This window comes from Euphorbia lathyris, chromosome 2 (genome assembly GCF_963576675.1).
Source record: "Euphorbia lathyris chromosome 2, ddEupLath1.1, whole genome shotgun sequence".
In the NCBI taxonomy this organism is placed as follows: Eukaryota; Viridiplantae; Streptophyta; class Magnoliopsida; order Malpighiales; family Euphorbiaceae; genus Euphorbia; species Euphorbia lathyris.
This window is the reverse complement of record NC_088911.1, coordinates 119,890,945-119,915,577: the sequence shown is the minus strand read 5'-3', so window position 1 is coordinate 119,915,577 and position 24,633 is coordinate 119,890,945. Positions and strand designations below refer to the sequence as shown.

Sequence of the window (24,633 nt, the reverse complement as noted above, 5' to 3'; positions counted from 1 at the left end):
TCGTGTATTGAGACAAAAGCAACATTGCTGAGATACTTCCTAAGCTGATCTCTTGTCATCAGCTTATTGTCAGCAGCATCAAGAATGGACTTCTCCGAATGTCCTCTTGGAATTTTTATTTCTTTGGGCAATGTTGAGTTGTTTGGAACAGGTGTTTCTACAATCTCTGCAGGAATAGATTGGTCAGCAAAGGTTATTTCAATTTCTTGCTTACCTTTGGTCAGCCCTTGTATTGATGACTCAAAGGCTCCATTTTGTTCAGCGGAAGCTGAGCTTGGTTCATCTTCATCGAGCTGAGTTGACCTTCCTGCAGGGTCAGCTTCATCGAACTCAATATGGACAGACTCTTCTACAACCTGAGTTCGTTTATTATATACCCTATATGCTTTGTTGTTAGTTAAGTAACCTAAAAAGATCGCTTCGTCAGCTTTGGCATCAAATTTTACAAGATTATCTTTTGTGTTAAGTATAAAGCATTTACATCCAAAGGCACGAAAGTAGCCAATGTTGGGCTTTCGTCCTTTCCAAAGTTCATATGGGGTTTTCTTAAGAATAGGTCTAACTAAAGCCCTATTGAGAATGTAGCATGCTGTGTGGACAGCTTCACCCCAGAAATACTTTGGAAGCCTATTTTCACTCAGCATTGTCCTAGCTATTTCGACAATTGTTCTGTTCTTCCTTTCAACAACCCCATTTTGTTGAGGTGTTCTAGGAGCAGAGAAATTATGGTCAATACCACTAGTTTCACAGAATTCATCAAACTGTTGGTTTTTGAATTCTCCACCATTGTCACTTCTAATATGAGCTACTCTTAGGTCTTTGTCATTTTCAAGTTTCTTAATCAATGTTGTGAACATCTTAAATGTTTCATCCTTGCTACTCAGCAAGATGATCCAAGTGTACCGAGAGAAATCGTCTACAATGACTAAGGAAAATTTCTTACCTCCCAAGCTGAGTGGCTGGACAAGTCCGAAAAGATCCAAGTGTAGTAATTCCAATGGTCTCTTGGTTGAGACAATATTTTTACTTTGAAATGACTTCTTAGTTTGTTTACCTTGCTGACAAGCATTACACAATTGATCTTTTTCAAATTTAAGTTTGGGCAATCCCTCAACTAGTTGCTTTTTAGCTAATTTGGCAAGAAGGTCCATGCTTACATGACCAAGTCTTCTATTTCATAGCCAGGAGTTATCCTCTTTAGACACTAAGCATATATATTTTTAGAAAACTGTTTTTCTAGACTCAGCATGTATACATTGTCTACACGAGGGGCAGTTAAAATCAATTCGTTTGTTTTTCCCTCGAATATTTGACACTGAGTATCATCAAATACAACCTTTCTGCCGCTCTTGCAAAGCTGAGCTACACTCAGCATATTGTATTTGAGACCTTTAACTAAGGAGACTGACTCAATAGTTGGGTTACCTCCGATAGTACCTGAGCCGACTATCTTACCCTTCTTATTATCTCCAAAGCTTACACTCCCACCTCGTTTAAGCTCTAGTGTGATGAACTGAGTTTCATCACCAGTCATGTGCCTCGAGCATGCGCTGTCTATATACCACAGTTTTGATTTCTCCATGCATCTCAGGCTCACCTGCATTTTAGACTATTCATCTTTAGGTACCCAATTCTTTTTGGGTCCTCGTTTGTTAGCATAAACAGGTGCAAAGTTATATTTTAATTTATGACGACATACTTTTATAGTGTGGCCACTTTTGCCACAGAAGTCACAATGAATTACCCTTTGAGGGTGATGTTGAGTGTGGTCAGCATTATTGTGCTGAGCATGCCAACATACCTTAGTGATATGTCCTTTCTTTTCGCAGAAGTCACATTGGACAGCCCGCTTATTGAACCAACACACTTCTCTTGTGTGCCCCTTTTTCCCGCAACAGTCACACTATGTGAAATGTTTATGCTGACTAGTACTTGAGTACTCAGCATAGGATTTATTTTTATTTGAGCCTCTTATTTGGCTCTGTAGGGTAGTGACATCCTTTTTCAGTTTCTTTGAATCTGATTGGACCTCCGAGACAAACTTGTGCATAAGTTCTATGTTACTATGCAAAGTTGAGTTGTCTTGGAGAAGATATCGGAGGTCACTCAGCTTGACCTCTTCAATCTCATCACACCGCCTGTTGAGTGTCTTTACTTTCTTAATGCACTTTTTAGTTAGCGCATATAAATCACTCAGGGCGTTTATCATCTCATTTCTAAGCAAAAGTAAGGACGTTACCTCATTATTGTGTTCCTCCTGGTCAGTTTCATCAGAGAGGTCAGCTTGCTCAGAATAAGTGCGGTCAGCATCATCGGCCATGAAGCATATATTTGATGTTTCATTTGCATCAGCTTCTGATGAGGTTGACTCATCACTATCACTCCATGTGGCTACCATAGCCTTTCTGCTGCCCTTCTTGTCTTTCTTTAGCATGGGACAACTTGACTTGATGTGCCCAGTTTGGTGGCACTCGAAACATGTGACAGGGTTTGAGCTGTCCTTCTTATACTTGTTGTCGCTGGGCTCAGCTTTGTATTTGTCATTTCTTCTGAATGACCTTTTGTTGTTCCTATCATTCTTCCTGAATAGCTTCTTCATTTTCCTGGTGAACATTGCCATTTCCTCATCATCTGATGAGTCAGCTTCGGTGGAGTCAGCTTTCATGATAAGTGATTTTTGTTTCTTGTCTTCTGACTTCTCTTTTTCTTCAAAGTTTTTCATTGATATCTCATGAGTCAGCAACGATCCGATCAGCTCATCGTACTTATACGTAGTCAGGTCCTGAGCTTCCTCCACTACAGTCTTTTTGGCCTGCCAGCTTTTGGGAAGACTTCTCAAGATCTTCTTCACCTGTTCTTCTTCAGTGAAGTTCTTTCCAAGTCTTTTCAGCTCATTTATAATGTTGGTAAATCTAGCGTACATTCCCGAGATGTCCTCATTATCATTCATCTCGAACAACTCGTATAATCTCATATGCTGATTTACTTTTGATTCCTTGACCTTGCTTGTGCCTTCGTAGGTCACTTCAAGCTTTTTCCAAATCTCTTGTGCTGACTCACAACTTGAAATCTTATTGTATTCTGCAGCATCTAAAGCACAGTGAAGCATATTGATAGCTGAAGCATTGTTTTGAAGTTTTCTAAGGTCATGTTCTGACCATTCAGTTTCACTCTTAACAACTTTCTCATTGTTAACAGTTTTATATGGCACGTATGGGCCTTGAACTATTGCAAGCCATGCACTCATGTTTGTGGCTTGAATAAAGTTCTTCATCCTATTCTTCCAAGATGTATAATTGGATCCAAAGAATAGGGGAGGCCGACTAATTGATAATCCCTCAGGGAGTATCTGTGTTGTTTGGTTCCCGGGAAGGAAACGAGTGCTGTTCTCAGCCATTTATCAGGATCAGCTTAAGATAGTTATATCTTAGAGTAGTGAGCTTAGGCTCTGATACCACTTGTTGGTCCCGTGTGATTAGTTCCAAGGGGGGGGGGTTAGGAACTAATGTAACTTTTTCGCTAATTAATCTTACTGACTTGATAATTTTGGTGAGTTTATTAACTCAGCTTTGGTCAGCTTGGCCGATCTTAGTGTAAGACAACTTTAGTCAGATGTTGACTAAGACTGTTTCACTTGTGAGTTGGGAATTGACACTTTAGTGGTCAGCTGCAAACTCAGCACTCTGATTTACTCAGTGTCAGCTTTAAACAGTTTATATGCTGAGTAAATATAACAAGCAACACACGCACATATATATATTTTAAGAGAGTTAGAAATTACTCAGTATCACTTATCCTGGTTCGGCCTCTCCGCCTACGTCCAGTCCCCAGACTTCTCCGGGCTTTTAGAATCCAATACTGAGCTCTTTAAGGGTAGAGCACAAACCGGTTACAAGGCAGTTGAATATGCAAGAGTACCTTCCTCTATTCGTCTACTCAACTCCTACTAAGTGCTACAACCCAGCACCTAGATTTCTCTACCACTGAGTATTTACAACCAAACACTCAGCACAACACTCTCAATTCACAATTGATACAATTTGCTCTTTTTCAGATAAAGAACACTTTAGATGATTACAAAACAATCAATCTAGCATTTACACAGGAATAGAAAGTTGGTGTAAGATTTCTTTCTTGTTTTTGAGTGCTTTGAGCTTGTATTTTTCTCTCTTGTATATTATGTAAATCGGCAATGATCTAAGATGATTGCTTGTCCTTTTATAGTTGAACTTTGAGGATCAAATGATTTGAATTTGATTTGTCCGTTGAATCCAAAACAGCTCTTTCGGGGGACAACCTTCTGGTCAGCTTCAGATGTGCAGGCCAATCATGTTTTCTGATTTCTTCAGATGTCAGGCTTGTCTTCTTCCTACAGACTTTGTCTTCATGCGGAAGTTTGTCTTATAGCAACGAACAGTTGACCCATGCACCTCGGAATTTAGTTTTTGCGTAATTCCAAGGCTTCTATTATTGGTGCGGACAGTTGTCGGATTTGTCTTTTAGCTAACGGATCATTCATGCTGTCCTGAAGATCACTCAGCTTTACTTCGCTAGTTATTGTCTTTGATTGTCACCAATTCTCATACTGAGTTCTTTTTCACTTAGCTTCCATGGTTAGCTTTGTTCTGCAAGATCTAGTTCTGAAGCAGACTTCTTTTATGCTGAGTTCCATTCTACTCAGCTTCTTTGATTAGCTTCTTTCTTAAGCTGTTGTTTTGAGGATGTCTTATCTTTTCTTGTGCTGAGTTTCTCTTCACTCAGCTTGTATTGTGTTCTCATGCTGACTTTGACCTGTCTTAATTTTTGTTTCCTTTTGCATTTATATTTATACTCAATATTGAACAAACGGATTAGTACAATTAAATCAAAGCACTTAAATTTAATTGTGTCTTAATCATGGATTAAACTTAAATGATTTTGTCAAATCAAAATCTTGTGGAAAGGTGTTTCAACAAAAGATACTCCAATTTCTTTCACAACCCGATGCACTACAAGTGAGACTAAGCACTTTGATGGCAAATTTTTGTAATTGTGGAAGACTTCCTCCAAATGATTTCCACCAATCAACTAAACACAAAAAAAATTATAATGCTTATTAAAATGTAAATGCAAATAATGACTTAAAGTTGGAAAATTCAAATGTCCAGAGTTATTATTTACCTGGATTTTCTGTTGTTCGTTGCCTAACCGCCATCTTATTCCAAATAAATCGTTCGGTGAACTATTCTGATATCTAGTCAATTGTGTATTGATTTGGTCTTACTCTTGCTCACTTGGAACCAATCTCTCCAATGTCTGATAAAATCCTTTTCTAATCTCATCGTTCTTATCCGGTGCATTGAAAAATGCTGGATTTAACATAAAACCAGCTCCATGCAAAGGTTGGCGGAGTTGTTTATTCCATCTCTTTTTAATTATTTCAAAAACATTATCATACTTCTCTTTCTCATGATTGAAAGTCTTCTCTATTGCCTCTTTAGCCATATCCATAGCCTTATGGATATATCCTATAACATGTCTTTTCTCACCATCCACCAATCGAAGCAAAGGGCCAAAGATCTTTAAAATGTAAAGAATTTCCCTCCAAAATGTCATTGACAATACATAACTAGCCACTGTCTTTCCACCATTTTCTTTTGCCCACTTGCTTTTGTTCCAATCATCGGATATAAACATCCTTCTCAAAAGAGCCTTCACCGAATGCATGCGGTAAAGTGTGAGATAAATAGTGGCAAATCTTGTGATACCATGCCTCACAAGCTCTCTTTCATTAGTCAATTTTCTCAACAAATTCCCTACACCTGGGCGAGTATAAATGTACGAATTCAACTTCACTGCCTTCTTTATAGTTCTCTGGACAATTGGCAACTTCCCAATATCTTCCAATATCAAATCAATGCAGTGAGCTGCACATGGCGTCCAATACAAGTTTGACCTCTTTGCTTCAAAAAAATTGCCTATATGTTATAAAAGTATGATAGCAAAAATCAATAAAAGATTGCAAAATAATAGAAGTGCAAGTCAAAAATTTAATAATAATAAACTAACATATTTTACCTGCAAGTACATTTGATGTATCACTATCAGTAATAAACTAAACAACATTCTTCTCTCCAATTCTTTAAACCATTTCATTAAACAATTCAAACAACTTCTCCTCGTTTTTGGAATAATCAAAAGCATCAACTGATTCGATAAAAAAAATAGTCCCTTTGTGAGAATTAACCAAAAAGTTAATGAAAGTTCTTTGCTTTTTGTCTGTCCAACCATCATGCATAATTGATCTACATCTTCCACCAATTTACGTGCTGCCTTTTTAGATGCAAGATAATTCACAATTTCTTCTTTCACATGAGGTGGATATTTTTGGCACACCTGAACACTAGTATTTCCTCTAGCAATGTGATACTTAGCTCGACATATTCCAGCTTTGGAGACAAAATGACAAAAGTTACACTTGAGATCATTTGTAGAAGGTGGCTTGTTTAGCGTCACACACTTCCAACAAGGATCCACTATTGCATTCGATTTTTTCGATGCAGTAGAATCAGTAGCACTAGCACTACCACTCATTTCCAAACACCTACGAAATCCAATCAATTGAAAATATCTCTTAATAACAAAAATGATACACAAGTTATCTATGTAATATAGAAACTACTACACAAAATATCTTAATAACACTCATTAACATCAGTAGCAAGCCATATTGATACACAAATAATTTATTACTATAAACTTCCACAAAACAGAAAAAATATAATTAATTCAAAGCATATCTCAAAGCTAGAAATTTCCACAAAAATTCGGCAGCATAACGTCACAATTACATGGAAATAAAGAAAATATAAGAAGAAATCAAGAGTGAAGAATCAGAAACCCTAACCCTAAACAGAAAAAGAAAGATAAAATAAATATAATTAAAGAGGAAATGAGAGAAAAACATACCGGTGATTGATGACCGGCCGCTGGCAAGATGGGAAGCAAAGACTTGGTGGTGGAGGAGAAGCAGAGAGAGCCGTTGGAGTTGAGTGAGTTGGGTTTTGGGGGTTGTTTGTGTGTCTATTTGTTTAATTTTATCCGGCTGTCTGTCTGTTTGGTTTTAATATAAATTAGGTTTTTTTTCAAAAGAAAATGCTAATAGGGCTCATTTAACACCTTACTTACAAGAGGCCATCACTTCTCGCCTCAGACCGCCTCTTGCAGGTCAACCACCTTCCATGGGGTGATCGCCTCTCGCCTAAGGCGACAAAGGTGATCGCCTTTTAAAACTATGTAGTCAAGAAATTGAGGTAATTTTCTCTGTTCTAGTTCTGAAAACCTTCAAAATAGAGTTAGTAAATGGCCAATAATCGATGCTTGCCCACTAACGTTTAAGTCAAAGAGATTGTTAAATGAGAGAAATGATTAGGAATAAATAAGAGGGTTGAGTAAACGAGGTGAGAATGTAAAGTGGTGTTAGCTTGATCTATTAATGCCCTTATATAGAGATGTTGTCATCCTTACTGATAATAAAAAGAAATTAAAAGAACGAAAGAGAGCAAGCTTTTACTGGTACAATAAAAAAAAACTCTGATTTAATTCAAAAATTAAAAGACCATTATATAGGCCAAGTATAAGATAATGGCAAATAATAAAGTACAGACGACTTCCACCAAAATAGGCAATTAAACCATATTCTTTTAACCACTAAAAATTCTAGAAAGTTATACTAGCTATAACGCCTAAAAAATAGAACATGGAATAGAACATGTTGTTTAACACAAGCACAATTTAGGCAACAAACTCTCCCTTAAACTAAAGTTTTCTAACATTGAGTTTAAGTGCTGGACGCATTCAAATTGCAGACACCTAGCAACTTTCTTAGTTTCATAAAAGGCTCCTTCTTGAGCACTTTGGTGAAGATTTCAACAACCTGCTCCTCACATCTGTAGCAGATTAGTTTGATTTCTCCATCATTATCAAGATCTCTCAAAAAATACATCCTCACATCAATGTGCTTGGATCTTCCATGTAGCACATGATGTTTAGAGAGCTTACTTGCATATTTGTTGTTATAATAAATGGTAGTAGCTCCTAGTTGTGTGAATTTCAGTTCCTTAAGGACTCTCTATAACCAAATTGCTTGACAAGCACAAGCTGTTGCTGCCACAAACTCAGTCTCAATACTTGATAAAGTGACAATCAATTGCTTTTTAGAAGACTATGAAATTGTAGTTATCCCATACTTAAACACATAGCCAGAAGTGCTCTTCCTAGCTATCATCTTGATCTCCTGTATAATCACTGTTAGTAAACCCAATAACTTGGAAGTGTAGGTCTTTTTTGTAAAACAGTCCAAAATCTCTAACGAAGGATCCTCTTGGCAGCCAACAAATGCATATATGAAGGATTCTCCATGTAACTGCTGATTATACTCACAAAATACACAATATCTGGTCTTGTGGCAGTTAGGTACATTAGACTAACTACAATTTGTTTATAACATGTGCTGTCAACTTTCTTCCCTTCAAGATATTTGTGTAAGTTTAAGCTAGAAGTTATTGGAGTATTTACAAGGTTACAATCTTGCATCTTAAATCTATCCAAAATTTCACCCACGTATTTCTTATGGTATAGAGAAATCCCATCATTTGATTGCACCACTTCTATGCCAAGAAAATAATGCATCATACTAAGATTAGACATTTCAAACCCATCCATCATAGATTTCTTAAATTCTTAAAACATGAAAATACAGTTTCCATTAAATATGAGATCATCAACATATAAAGAGACAATGAGCATTTTTTTTCTTTATCTCCACTCTTAACAAAAAAGATTATGTTCATATGGGCATTTCAAAAAACCAGCTTTAAGAAAATAAAATTCAATACGAATATACCAAGCTCGTGGGGCTTGCTTTAGTCCTTAGAGAGCCTTTTTCAATTTGTAAACTTTATGCTTATTTTCATATTTGACATAACTAGGGGATTGTTCAATATATATATGTTCATCCAAGAATGCAGATTTTGCATCTAGTTGAAAAATAGGCCAAACGTTTTGTGCAACTATAGAAACCACCAATCTGGTTATATCGTGCCTCGCAATGGGAGAAAGTACAATTGGTCCCTAATATGACAGATTGGTTCTAAAAGGGAGTGAATGTAACTAATGGGTAATTTGAACCTTTAGAAACTTTTCTTGCTTAAGTCAATTTTAGCACAAAGGAAAATCTTCGAAATTAGAAGCAATTTCAGTCTACTGATTTTTCAGTTTACTAGGACTGATTCTGTTGTTGTTACTTGCACTCGAAAGACAGCTCTTTTAGCAACGCTTTTGAAGATCTCTTAGTTAGATGATGGGTGTTATGTGCAGTATATTTATAGTGATCAATGTGAGACAAATATTTAGAGCATGCAATATTCAGAAGCTATAAAAGGCAATAAGGTGGAAAGAAGTTACTCAGCAAATTTATACTGGTTCGACCTGTTGAAACACATTTCCACATTAATTTTGATTATAACAAAAATACTAAAGAAAATTAATATACCCATAATAAGCAACACATTAAAATTCAATTATGGATTTATTCGGACTAATGTGTTTGTTGAGTGTTTTGGTTAAACTAAAATATAAGATTAAAAGAAATAGACAAAAGCCCTTGAAGATGGATCAAGGCCCATGAATCAACTTGAACCTCATAGCAAGAAGGATCTAGAAGCACCATGCCATGCCTCAAGATAAGAATTACTCGGAAGACAGTAGAACAAGGCGCAAGAGACAATATCAGACTTTGAATTTGTACGACTAACATTGTACAACTAAATAAGGAAAATTTCAGATGCTCTAGACGTTGTGTCCCCTAATCAACTTGGAAACTTTGCCTAATTTGGTTAGATAAACATATTGCCTCTGTCGAAGATCAGAAGCGTGACACCTCGAACAAAATAACGGAAAAGAGAAAGAAGGTCATTTGCTTAGGACACTAGACTCTGAGGATTAGCCAGCCTTGAAGATGTCACTATAAAAGCCCCATCACTTGTACATTTGTGGATGACCATCAACACTGATATTCAAAAGAATCTCTATTGAAGTCCCAAAAGCAAAGCAAAAATCATATACACACTCATTGTATTTATTTGTGTAAAAAGCTTTAAGTTCACATATTGTGTTTTGTGATTAGAACAAAAATTATCAATTGTTTAGATTATTCAGAAGCTCTTCTATTTGCTTGGGTTATAAGAAGACATGAAGAGAGGAGAATAGATAGCTGAGTGTGGAGTGTAAAGGAAGGTACTTTACAGAACCTCTGTATCTATTGTAAAGGTTTGTTCTCTACCTGTGAAAGAGTTTGCTAATGGATTAAAGCTCAGAAGACGGTACTCTGGGGGCTGGACATAGTCATGAGGCCAAACCAGGATAAATCAGTGCGTAACAATTTCCTTAACCCTTTACTTCTGATTCAACTATATTGCTTGCTTCTGTGCATAAATTATATATCTTGTGATTCTGTCTAACATACTCGATAGCATACTTAATTAAGACACACAAAGGCTGCACCTAGTTGCGCAGCCTAAGTGTACAAGTCCATAAGAGGAATCAAGCTTAACTTCTGTTCAAAACAGCAAAGTAAGTTTGCCTCTGATTCTGAGTGGCCCGTGCTGTAAAAATATTTGTGAGAATATTTTATAAAGTTTTAAATTTTCCTATAGTTCCATTCAGCCTCCATTTGGAACTAGATTCTATCTCACAAGGGACTAACACGGCCTTCTGCCTACGTCCAGTCCTCAGAATTCCTTCTTATTAGCTTTAATCCACTAAAGAACTCTTTCATAGGTAGAGCACAAACCTTTTACACAAATAGACTAGGCTTGAGTAAATTACCATCCTTTACTATAAAACAACTATCACTACCTTGTTACTTTAGCTTATAATAGAAAGGGTTCCGATAGGAAATTTAGATGAACTAATCTTTCTCTATATATGATTACACAAATATGAAAATGATTGTATATTGGTGCTTTGCTCTTGTTTTTCACTTTGCAATATATCTCTTTTTCGGTTGAATGATCAGAGTGAAAATGAAGCTTGAGCTTGACTTTTATAGGCGATGCATTCATACTTCTCATTTGAATCAGAAGGTAGCTGTTGTGAAAAAAACTTTTGTTCTTCTCTTGAGCTTCTAACTTGCTGCGTCTGTTTTGCCAATTAAGGAAATTGTCGTTTCACAATTCAGAGGCTAGTTGACCATTGAGACTCGTGTCCAATGATCTGTTTTTGAATTCTAAACTTGGAGATGCACACACTATGCATTTCTTGATTTGTGATTGCTGAGAGAGATGGATTGTCTGACAGACTCCTGCCTTCTGAATTTTATTAGAAATGAAATGTCTGTTGTTGACTTTATCCTGGGCTTTTGCTTCTGGATTCTAAGTTGTTTCGACTTGGGCCTCTAATTTTATTAGGGTCTTTTTACTTGTGTATATTGTGTCAAATATATATAGACACTTAAACAATTTGTCATATTTTATATTTGGCATCTCCACAATATCTTTAATTATCAAATTCAAGCAATGGACACACATATAAAGGCCATTCAATAGTAGTATAGCTCTCTAAGACTTTTCTTCATGCAACTTTATAATTGACACTATTTTCTATAAGCATATGCACCATATTATGACCAATAAGATCAACAATATCCCTAAAGAGATTACATAAACTGTGACAATATCTGAAGCATCTAATGACTTATGAAAGAAAAGTTTTTAGAAAAATACACTAAGAAATTAATCAAAGGGTTCTATCTTGTACCAGTCCATCTTAGAGGTGAGCAGAACCAAACAGAAAAAAACCAGACCGAATTGTACTTTGGTTCGGTTCGGTATTAAAACCGAACAAAACCGAACCGAATTACACTTATTTTATTTAAGGTTTTTACTTTTTCTTATACTTATTCTGGGCAATATTGCAATTTGAGCAAGTATAGAATATTTAATGAACATATAACATGAATCATACCTTAGTTATTGAAAACGAATTTGTGTTTACCAATTTTGAAATTTTGTAAGTAACTTAGAATTATGATATTATTATTATCTATAACTATGATCTGTTTGGTTTATAATATTTTATCAAAGTTAATTTTTATTAGGTAACCATATCCAAATTATACTGTTTCTATCTTGTTTATAGCAGTTAAAAAAATGGTGAATTGATTGCATTCAATAGCTAGTATGCAAATAAAAATTACTAATATCTATACCTTTTCTCTTTCTTTAGAAGATCCAGAATAATTATCTTTTGCTGGAACTAGAATTGAACAAATATCCTCAATTTTATCTTCCATGTTATTTAAACCCTTCTTTTCTTTTGCTTTCAGAATATTTTCTTTCAATGAACATTGAGAAGTTCTCCGATATTATCTTCCATATCCACAGTTTTTGTCCCCATTTAGCTGGCGAGGTCGGGGACGGGGATGGGAAACCAAATCCCCACCCCGTCCCGCCCCGTTTACATCCCATTTGAGAAGTTGACATCTATATGAACTTTTTTACATTACCTTTTCTCCGATAAGATGTTGCTTCATTCTATTAATACTAGCACAGGCTAGTTGCTTTTAACAAAAACAATATACTCAAACTTTTTTTATTTTCAATAGTTGTTCACTCAAAAACATATCTCCATGCCATAGGGTAAATGACATCCAAGACCACTGAACTATATCCATTTTTACATTGTGTCCACTGAACTTCAATTCTTCCCGGTATGACCATTGTACTTTACACTTTGTTACACCGGTGGCCACTGTTACCGTTGACCAGCCTTTTTTACCTTTGACTCTCCTTTTTTATGGGTTTTCTCTCTCTCTTCTCTCTTCTAAAACTTACAATTCTCATTTTACCCTCCCATTTATCTACATGGATCAATTTCTCTCTCTAATCTCTAACTCTCCCTTTCTCTTTCTCAAACTTTATAACCACTAAACTCTTCCTCTTCCTTTTCGTCTTCAAAATTTAAAATATTGCATGAAAGTGACAATGGGTCACAGCCAGATATAGTTGGGTGGATCTAATAATAGTTTATGGTATCTAAAGAGAAAAAGAAATGTCCCTCCCTCCTCCTATTTCTATGACACGACCCTTTTGTTTCCAATTTTCAATTTTGGTTTCCTGGCCATTGACAATGTTGATGCAGCAACTTATCAAATGGTATGAAAGGGGATACCAAGTTTTTGGGATTCAATCAGGAAATGATGAAAAGCCTCAGTGTAGGGAAGAGAACACCCTTTTATTCAATAGATTCCCACGGATGTTCTTCGTTTATTCATCACTACTTTCTTAATTTCTTTTTGGTGGTATCAAAATAAATGCATCTTTTATATATATAATTATAATGCTTCATTTTTATATAATTCGGTATAAATTCAATATTTATATTGATTATTAAATTCTTATAAATGAATACCAGTATTAAAAAAACTCATCTAGATCGCTTAGGTACTTAAAATCGAAAATTCGTTCCGATTTTCCCTATCTAAACCCTCTTAGCGTTTTGTTGACCGTCTGACCATTTTTTGGGCAGCCTAAGGCGCGCTTGGAGGCTGCCTGGTACGCCTAGACGGTAGTCAAAACAAAAAATATTTATTATTCTTTTTTATTTTTTATTATTATTATTATACTTCACTTTTGCACAATGTTGCATGATTTTCAATGAATAATGTTTATTATTTTAAAATATTTTTATTTAATTATGTTCTATTTGTTATTACGATATGGTTTAATACTGTAAGAATATTGTTTCATAGTTTTTGGTGAATTATATTATTGATATTAGACTAGTTAATGTCACAAGCATGGCATCATCACCATCCGGATCGCGGTTCAAGTCCAAGCGTAATAAGGGCCCAAATAACGCCCAAGGCGGTCTGTGACCCCTTCAACAACCAAGATATATCCACTACGGTCCAAGCCCAACGAGCGGCAACCCATCACAACTCACGAGGTTCTAACCTTGGAACTTCAAGGGATCTTCTAGAATCCTACGAGACAAAAGATTCCTCATAGGATTCAGACTCCTTAAGGGATAGGAATCCTAGCTCTGTAAGAATTCCCAAGAAGGTGACAAAATTAAACCTAATCGAACACTATAAATAGAGTGGTATAGACGCAACATTAACTACTATCTCAAACTAGTTCATAACCTTCCATTCGGTCCTAAACTAAAAACTGACGTAGGCACTGAAGCAGGTTTGTCGGATTCCAGTCCAGTTTGACCTGCATGCTATTTTGTATGTTCAATACAATGTCAGATTATCATCAAATCGATATACTATCAAGACCAGGTAAAAAATTATGAATTATTTATGCACAGTACATTTTTTACTTGCTTAAGTGTTTCAATAATATTATTATTATTTAGATATTATATATTACAAATATATATATTTTTTATTTTAAATTATTATTATTTTATACTATAATAATATACATATTGTTTTTATAATACATATTTGTATAATAATTTTTTTTTTCTCTAAATGGTCATAATGATTGTAATCTAACAGAATGCAAAATTTGAGCATGACAATATATATGTAAGCATAAATGAATTAGTCAAAGTATAATTAACATTTGAATACCATTCAAAGCACTAGTGGAAATAAATACATAATCCATAGTATTTATTTAGGTAAAGATAAAAAGAAAGTTTTTGTTTTCTGCACACATAATTAATAAATAATTAGAAGAAGAAGAAGAAGAATGGTAAACATTTGTTATGATTGATTGATTTCTTTGAGGAAATGATGAGAAAGTTTAAAAATCCCAAAATTAAATTCTCTTGCAATGCATGGTCCACCCACCCCAATTTTATTTCTTTCTTTTTTATATGTAAATAAAGTTAGATGTGAGCTTTTGTGGATATAAATAATATGGGCCTTTGGTTATTAAATATAGACCCTACACCTTACCCTTCAAAAATATAAATCCATATTAGTGGAATTTTTGTAATCAAATATCTATTCATTTGCTGGGGAATTCTTCCATATTCAACTGCTATTCATATCTGAGGGAACACAAATTTCTTGGATTCAACCATCAAATTATGAATATATTAATCAATTTAATTAATTAGGTTATCTTTTCATAATTAATCTTTGCTTTAATATTTTTTCAAACCATCTTTTTCGATCATGTGATACGTGTCAATAAACCATTTAAATTAATGTTTAAGTTGATAGTTAAAATTCAATAATAATTTTTATATTCATCTTAGACGCAGTTCTGCACGTGAATGCTTTCGGAGTTCCATTACAACACATGTCAATCATATTATGTATTAAAATAACTTTAATAAATGGAATTTTTAGAATTCAGACACTTGGTGTAAGAGGTTCGTATTTATGGAAAACATATAAAATAGTGTAAAAACATACCTGAATAAATTTATGTAATATCTTTTGATGCGGACATCCAGTCGACTAAACGAGAGGAGACGAGTGGTTGGAAGAATCCAGGTCAAAGGGGCAACATACCGAATCAAAGAAAATACCATTTATGTGAAAACAGAGCTCACATGCCGTGTGAATCTAAATAAGAGTTCATGCTTCTTATTCCTGTTTCTTACATGACAAAAGCTAGAGTTGATTTTCATTTTAAATCAACAAAGAGATTTTCAAGTTAAACTTGAAGGAGTCAAAAAGCGTCCAATATTCACGAGTTAAACTCGTAGGACTTGTGAATTCTCATTGTTGGAGGGATGAACCCTAACAAAAACTCTCAAAGAGAAATATAAGTTTGATTGATAAAAGTTGTGTTGTTACAAAGAAAGAGATGAATTTATATTATCATCAAAACCTAAATGACAAATTATATAGAAGGGTAAATACATATAACTAAATATATAAAGTTTTTTTTTTTTTGAGAAGACTAAATATATAAAGTTTAAAGGGTAAAATGTGGTAAGGAGAAAGGTGGCATCATATTTGTAAATAAGAGGTGACAAAGTTGTAATTAGGAGGAAGTTGGAATGAAATGTAAGACTGATTTGTAAGACTCTTTAAAAAATTTACACATTGTGTGGGAATGGCACACGACGTGTAAGGTTTATATCCGAAATATAGCTTGTGATTTTGGTAGTTCACACAGCGCGTGAGGTTCCAATATTGCGTATGAATTTCCAAAATAAGAAATATGAACTCTTCTTTAGATCCATATGACGTGTGAGCTCTGTTTTTCTTATAATAGTTTTTTTTTTGTGTGTGTGTTGCTCCTTTGACCCGATTTCTTTCACCACTTATCTTTCCTCATTTAGTCGGTAGAATGCCCACATCATCTTTCTTTTTAGAACTTAGAAAAAAAAACTTAAATGAACCATCGTTCTCTTCTTAAAAGGATTCCATTAAAATTTGCACCCTTAGTAGTCAGGGCCGTCTTAAACATTTATGGGGCCCTGTGCTAAAAGAAAAAATTGGACCTTATTCATTAGAAAAAATTAATACATTCACATATAACAATACTGTTTCTACAAAATAAAATACAAAAATACTTTAACTTTATGGTTTGACATAATAAATATAACAAAAATAATTTAATTAGATATTGTATAATAATAATAACAAAAAAAAAATTGGGTCCACTTAAAACTCTTAAATTATTAGGTTTTAGATATTTCCTGAATAAGTAACATTCATTTAATTTTGAACATAATAAATAATAATAAAATTACTTAAATGTTGTATAATAAAAAAATTAGGCCCTTTAAATTTGGGGGCCTTGTGCTGTAGCACACTTTGCACATCCTTCTCCTACTCCTCAGTTAGTAGTGATAATGATTTTTTAAGATCGTTAGAAGTGATTAAATATGTTACAATTTTCCACTTTATTGCCCTTAATAGCATTAGATGCTTTAAGCAAAAAATAAAAGTCTGTCTTGTTCAAAATTAAGACAGTTATTCTATACTGTATATCACTATCACTTTTAGTTATTTTATTTACCTTTTGATTTTTAACATCACAATAATCCAATATACAGTAAAACCTCTATAAATTAATAATATTGGGACCATAAAATTTTCTTAATTTATAGAAATATTAATTAATCAATAAATTATTATTTATTAATTTATAGAGTGATGAAGCTGAGAATGATTCAGTACCTTTAGAATCAATCACAAAAAAGGAAGCAATTGTAGCATGAACTTCTCTTTACAATTTTTTGTTACAATTTGACAAGAGTATACCAGAACTTTTGAATGCACCGAGAGTTAGAGATGAAATTCAACTAGATTTAAATTTCAAGAAAAAAAGTACTATAGAGTCATATTTTGTTAAATTATCCTAACTATATATCTATGTATACTTGGCATATGTATTTGAGAAATTATTAATTTATAGAGATAATAAAACAATGTATTTATAAAGAGTTGTGTCAATAAATTATTATCTTATTAATTTATTAAAATTGATCATTTTTTTAACTGGCCCAAGTCGGGATCAGAAAAAATTATTATTTTAAAGAGATTATTAATTTAACGAGTATTAATTTATAAAGGTTTTTGTTAAGCCCAAAATATACCTAAAATATCATTAATATTTACATCATTTTTATTACAAGTTTATGTTGTTTATATCTGTTTAGATTACTTTTACTCTCGAATATCTTTCTTTCTTGCAAGGTACCTAAATATTTGGTAAAATCCAAATAGGAACGAAAAAGGATCAAAAACAGAAGAAAAGCCCTACAAAAGGAGTCAAAGACGACGTAAATCGAAAGCACCAAGTCGAGGACACGAACGAAAGCAAAGAAGTGAGAAAACTCACCGTGCCGCGACAGTGAATCCCCAACCCGCGGCCGCGACACGCGTGGTTTAGCCATTTCTCCCATTCGTCCAACGTTCAACTTAATGCTACGTCATTCACGGCCGAGGATTCCTATCCTCGGTAAGTGCAGAAAATTTGCCAAAAGCATTTAACACATGCTGAAATCCAAGAAACGCGTTCGTTCAAGTGGATAAAGACGTCCTTTCACAACGGACACGACTCTTAACCAACGGATACATCGCTTCAAACACAACCCTTCAACATCTATAAATAAAGAGTTGATGTTGAGAAAAAAATGCAATGAAATGTTATAATATAGATATAGAATCAGAGCGTAGAACTTATGTCTAAGTTCTAAGTAAAAACATTTCGAGAGTTAGAAATTAGATTCTGTACAAAACAAGATGAGGTACACATATTGTTTATAGTTTAATTACAACTCAGTAGCGTTTAGACATTGTTCCAGTTTTAGTTTGCATCATGGTAGTGGCCGACCGAATCCCTATTACGAAGTTACAGCGAGAAGATTGAGTAGAGTGTTCGCCCCTGAGCCTGACAACCTCTAAGGAAACCCAAGGAAAGGAACCGATCAAGCCGTTCACTTGCACGCCCTCGAAGAACTCGATGCTCCATGTTCTCTGTAAACTTGTATCAATTTATATTTCATCTAATAAAGTCTGTTCCATTCGACAAATCGTTATACAGCACTTATGGTAACCAATCCAATATAAGTGAGGCTGGTGTTTTCATTAATACGCAGTTGAATTCAAAATCATTACAAGGAAACTTTGTTGAACACTTAGGCAAATTATCATCTCGAAAGAGTTTTAATTTGATTAAGGGCAACTATCCCGAGAGGGTTTTGTCGCGTTCAAAGCCAATTAATTAGAGGTTCCGTCATTTATTTCATCATCATAATTGATACAAAGTTTAAGTTGTTTTCTTTGCTTAATGCAAATGAATACATTCATTGTTTTTCTAAAAAGTTCTAAATGTTCATGTTTTGTAAAATTCATCCTTAAATCAGAAGATCTTTCTAACAATCGATTTATTCTAAATATAAAATCTTATTCCAGCATTTTTCAAGTATTCAAAGTTCATAAACTCAATTAAACAATTATTTTTCCTAAATTCAATTAGACAAATTTCACTTTTCATTTACAATTAATAATAAATCTAACAAGTTCGAAATTAACAGATTCAAAAATAAGTTTTTCGTTAAAAAACGTATCCCTATGGGATCGATATTTTTATTACTACAAGCGAAACTGTGCACTTGCGGAAATCGCTCAACAAGTTTTTGGCGCCGTTGCCGGGGATACGCCAAAATTTTTGACAAAATTTTTATTTTTCATATTTTATTTTCGAATCTAGGTTTACACATTATTTTTATACAATTTTTATATTTTATTTATTTTTCAGTTTATATAACATATTTGTTTTCAATTTTGTTTTGAAGGTAGTTTGGCTCGTGCAACAATTTCAAGTTCATGCGCAGTTCGCGAAATTCGGGCACGCCACCAGACCCTTTTGATCCAGAAATTGAAAAAACACTTAAGAAAAACAAGAAAAACAACAAAAACAAAGACAAAACACCCTTAAAAACCAAAAAAATCCAGCCAAAAAATATGGCAGATCCTCCCACACTTATTGGGAAATATGGCCGATCCACCGACACTTATGGATTATGCTAGGCCAGGAATGGCCGGTGTAACCAATAGTGTAGTTAGACCCCGTATAAATGCAAATCAATTTGAAATTAAGCCTGCTTTGCTTAATATGTTGCAAAACAACGTAACGTTTTATGGACTACCTAACGAAAACCCTAATGCACATTTGACAAATTTCTTAGAAATTTGTGATACTTTTAAAATTACTGATGTAACAGCAGAAGCAATCAAACTTCGCCTCTTTCCTTTCACCTTGAAGGATAAGGCAAAAATTTGGTTAACTTCTATGCCTGCTGCAACATTTGAAACTTGGGACCAATTAGCCCAAGCGTTTTTATCAAAATATTTTCCTTTAGTAAAAACCGCAAGAGTCATCAAAGAATTGACATCTTTTACACAAAATGATAATGAAACTCTTTATGAAGCTTGGGAACGTTTTAAAGAACTTCAACGTTTATGCCCACACCACCAACTGCCAGATGCACTTTTAATGCAGACATTTTATAATGGATTAAATCCTACAACTAGAGGTTCATTAGATGCTATGTCTGGAGGGTTATTTATGAAGAAGACGTCCGCCCAAGCAAGAGAAATTTTGGAGGAAATGGCAATCAACAGCAGTATGTGGCCCGCAGAGCGTGGACATATACCAACGGCGAAACCATCATCCTCAGGTACATCATCGGTTAAAGGTATAATGAATCTTGATCCAGTAGCAATGTTACAAGCCCAATTTTCTGCCTTATCGCACAAAATTGATAAGTTTATGGCACCATGCGATCCTAATGATCCAATCCAGAGAGACATTGATTACGAAGGTATGAATGAGATAGAACAGGTAAATTTTGTCCAAGGACAAAACCAAACTACTAATCCTTATTCTAATACTTATAATCCTGGATGGAGAAATCATCCTAACTTTAATTGGAAAGATAGTAATAATAATAATAATGCAAATGCTAATCAATATCGTGTAAATAATTATCAAAATCAAACAAGAGATACGATTAGCACTTTATCTTCAAAAATCGACAAATTTATAGATGCTATGAATGGAAAGGTAAGTAATCAAGACGATGGTTTTAAACGGATCGAAAGTAAATTCGATCAGCTTATCAAAAACCAATCATCTAGCATCCATAATTTGGAGGTTCAAATTGGACAACTTGCTAAATCAATTCCATCCCGCAAAGAGGGAAGTCTTCCCAGCCAAATGGAAGAAAATCCGAAAGAGCATGTTAAGGCTATCACTCTTCGTTCAGGGAAAAACTATTTAGGTCCGGAAATGCCCGGAAATTCAACTTTACCTGGAAATGATTTACCAAAATCCAAAGAAGATACGTTAAAACAAAAAGATACACCAATTGACTCTAGTACGAAACCTTTTGTACCAAAACCACCTTTTCCACACAGGGTCCGAAATAAGGACCATGATAAACAACTTTTATCATTTTTAGATAAGCTTAAAAATTTGCATATAAATTTAACATTCATGGATGCAATTACGCAAATTCCTAACTATGGAAAATTCTTGAAAGATTTAATTTCAAAAAAGATTAGTTGGGAAGGAATTTCATCCATTTCACTTTCTGAAGATTGTAGTTCGATGGTATCAAGCAAATTACCTACTAAACTCAAAGATCCCGGATGCTTTACCATTCCGTGTAAATTGGGAAATATGGAATTCCCAAGTTGTCTTTGTGATTTAGGAGCTAGTATAAACTTGATGCCATTGTCTATTTTTGAAAAATTAGGTTTAGAAGAGGACATCAAACGTACCAATATGGTTTTGCAATTAGCGGATCAATCCACTAAAAGACCATATGGAATAATTGAAGACATTTTAGTAAAAGTTGACAAATTTATTTTTCCTACTGATTTTGTTATCTTAGATTTTGCTTATGATGCTAATTGTCCGCTAATCTTTGGTAGACCATTCATGAACACGGGACGTGCTCTAGTTGATGTGTCGGAAGGAAAAGTAGTTTTACGAATAGGTGACGATAAGATCGAGTTCGATATGAATCAAGCGATGAAATATCCTATGGAGGATTTTGCTTGTATGAAGCTTGATTTAATTGAAGAATGTGTTAATGACATTGTTCAAAGAGAAGAAATAATAGAACCTATAATGGGTGAAGAATTAGAAGATAAGGACCCAGAGCCTTTGATTCGAGAAGATGGACCAGTTCCGCCTTCAGTAGTAGTTCCACCTAAATTAGAACTTAAAGAATTACCAAACCATCTGAGATACACTTTCCTAGGCGGAAGTGATACTCTACCTATAATCATCTCTAACAAATTAACAGAAAATCAAGAAGAAAAATTGAAAGAAGTTGTTAGAAATAGAATAGGAAGTATGGGATGGCAGATTTCAGATTTAAAAGGAATTAATCCTAGTATTGTAATGCATAGGATTCACTTAGAAGGAGATAAGCCACCTAAAGCGGATAGACAAAGACGTTTAAATCCGAACATGAAAGAAGTAGTAAAAAATGAGATTACTAAACTTTTAGACAATGGAATCATTTATCCTATTTCGGATAGTGAATGGGTTAGTCCAATCCATTGTGTACCCAAAAAGGGAGGCATAACTGTAGTAAGGAATGATGAAGGTGAATTAATACCTACGCGAACCACCACCGGTTGGAGGGTTTGTATAGATTATAGGAACCTAAATAAAGCAACTAGGAAAGATCATTTTCCTTTACCTTTCATCGATCAAATGATCGAAAGGATAGCCGGTCATGCATTTTATTGTTTTCTTGATGGTTATTCCGGATTCTTTCAAATATATATTTACCCGGATGACCAAGATAAAACAACCTTCACATGTCCTTATGGAACATTTGCATATAGAAGAATGCCTTTTGGTCTATGTAATGCACCATCAACTTTTCAACGTTGTATGACTGCAATTTTTAATGATTTCATCGAAGATATCATGGAAGTATTTATGGATGATTTTTCAGTTTATGGAGATTCTTTTGATGCATGTTTAAAAAACTTAGATAAAGTTCTTTCTAGATGCAAAGAAACGAATTTAGTATTAAATTGGGAAAAATGTCATTTCATGGTTGACGAAGGAATTGTTTTAGGTCATAAAATATCTGAAAAAGGATTAGAAGTGGATAGAGCAAAAACTTCAGTAATAGAAAAATTACCCCCACCAACAACTGTCAAGGGAGTAAGATCATTTCTAGGACATGCAGGTTTTTACAGACGATTTATAAAAAAATTTTCTGTGATTTCCAAACCACTTACTAATTTGCTTATGAAGGATTCAACCTTCGATTTTAATGAAGATTGTATTAAAGCTTTCGAGACATTGAAAACAGCTTTAGTTAGTGCACCCATAATTGCTAAACCCGATTGGGATTTGCCTTTTGAAATCATGTGTGATGCAACTGACCTAGCTGTAGGATGTGTTTTAGGTCAAAGGAAGGATAAAAGATTACATGTTATTTATTATGGAAGTCACACATTGTCAGGTGCACAGTTAAATTACACAACAACAGAAAAAGAAATGTTAGCCGTAGTATTTGCATGTGATAAGTTTAGGTCATACTTGCTAGGATCTAAAGTTATTATTTATACAGATCACGCAGCTTTACGTTATCTGTTTGCTGAGAAAGATGCAAAACCGCGTCTGATTAGATGGGTTTTGTTGTTACAAGAATTTGATATAGAAATTAAAGACAAAAAGGGAGTAGAAAACCTTGTCGCCGATCATCTATCGAGACTAGAAAATGAAAACGGTCCTATAGGTGAAACTATCGGTATACGAGATGATTTCCCCGATGAACATCTCTATCAGGTAGAAAGTATCATGTCACCATGGTATGCAGATTTTGCTAATTATCTTGCAACCGATATTGTTCCGGAAGGATTATCTTCCCAACAAAGGAGGAAATTTTTCTTCGATATTAAACAGTATTTTTGGGAAGATCCCTTTCTATTCAAATCATGTGGTGACGGGATAATTAGGAGATGTGTTGGAGAAAATGAATATGAATCTATAATAACGGAATGTCATTCCAGCTCATATGGAGGACATAATGGAGTTAATAAAACGGTAGCTAAAATATTGGAATGTGGTTTCTTTTGGCCTACAATGTTTAAAGACGTTGGTTCATTTATTACTCGTTGTGATAAATGCCAAAGAACGGAAAATTTAGGAAGGAAAGATGAGATGCCCCTCAAAAACATATTGGAAGTTGAAATCTTCGACATGTGGGGAATTGATTTCATGGGACCTTTTCCGCCTTCCAATGGTAAAACTTACATATTAGTAGCCGTTGATTATGTTTCGAAGTGGGTTGAAGCAATTGCAACCCCTACGAATGATTCTAAAGTAGTTGTTAATTTTCTTGACGATATATTTTGTAGATTTGGTTGTCCTAGATTCGTTGTTAGTGATGGCGGTACCCATTTCATAAATCGAAATTTTGATATGCTTATGAAAAGGTATGGAGTACGCCACCGCGTGTCAACGCCATACCATCCTCAGTCTAATGGTCAGGCGGAGATCTCAAATAGAGAACTCAAATGGATTCTAGAGAAAACTGTTTCGTCATCAAGAAAAGATTGGTCACAAAAACTCAATAATGCGCTATGGGCATACCGTACTGCATTTAAATCACCAATAGGAATGACTCCATATCGTTTAGTGTATGGAAAAGCATGTCATTTACCAGTAGAATTAGAACATAAAGCCTATTGGGCTATTAGAAAACTTAATTTCGATTTACAACAAGCAGGAAAGAAACGTTTGCTCAATTTGAATGAGTTAGATGAGTTACGACATCTATCGTATGAGAATGCGAGGATTTATAAAGAAAAAGTGAAAAAATGGCACGATGCCAAGATCAAAGTCAAACACTTTAATGTTGGAGATAAGGTGCTGTTATTTAATTCACGGCTTCGTATATTTCCAGGAAAACTTAAGTCCAGATGGACCGGACCGTATTTAGTCGTCAAAACATTCGACTATGGTTCTTTAGAACTTGAGGAAACCAACGGTAATCGTTTCAAAGTTAATGGTAATCGATGTAAAATTTATTACGAAAATATTTTCGAAATAGGAACTAATTTCGTAACAAGATTTCCTGACATATAAATCATTTCGTTTTTCTACACATAGTTATTTATTTATTTAT

The 24,633-nt window shown here is 34.3% G+C and overlaps 1 non-coding gene across 1 annotated transcript; it reads right to left on the bottom strand.

Moving 5' to 3' along the window:
• Positions 1-19,841: 19,841 nt before the first annotated feature.
• On the bottom strand, positions 19,842-19,948 carry LOC136221148 (small nucleolar RNA R71). The gene has a single exon (XR_010684934.1). It is a non-coding gene; the product is annotated as a small nucleolar RNA R71 (small nucleolar RNA).
• Between the last annotated feature and the right edge of the window lie 4,685 nt (positions 19,949-24,633).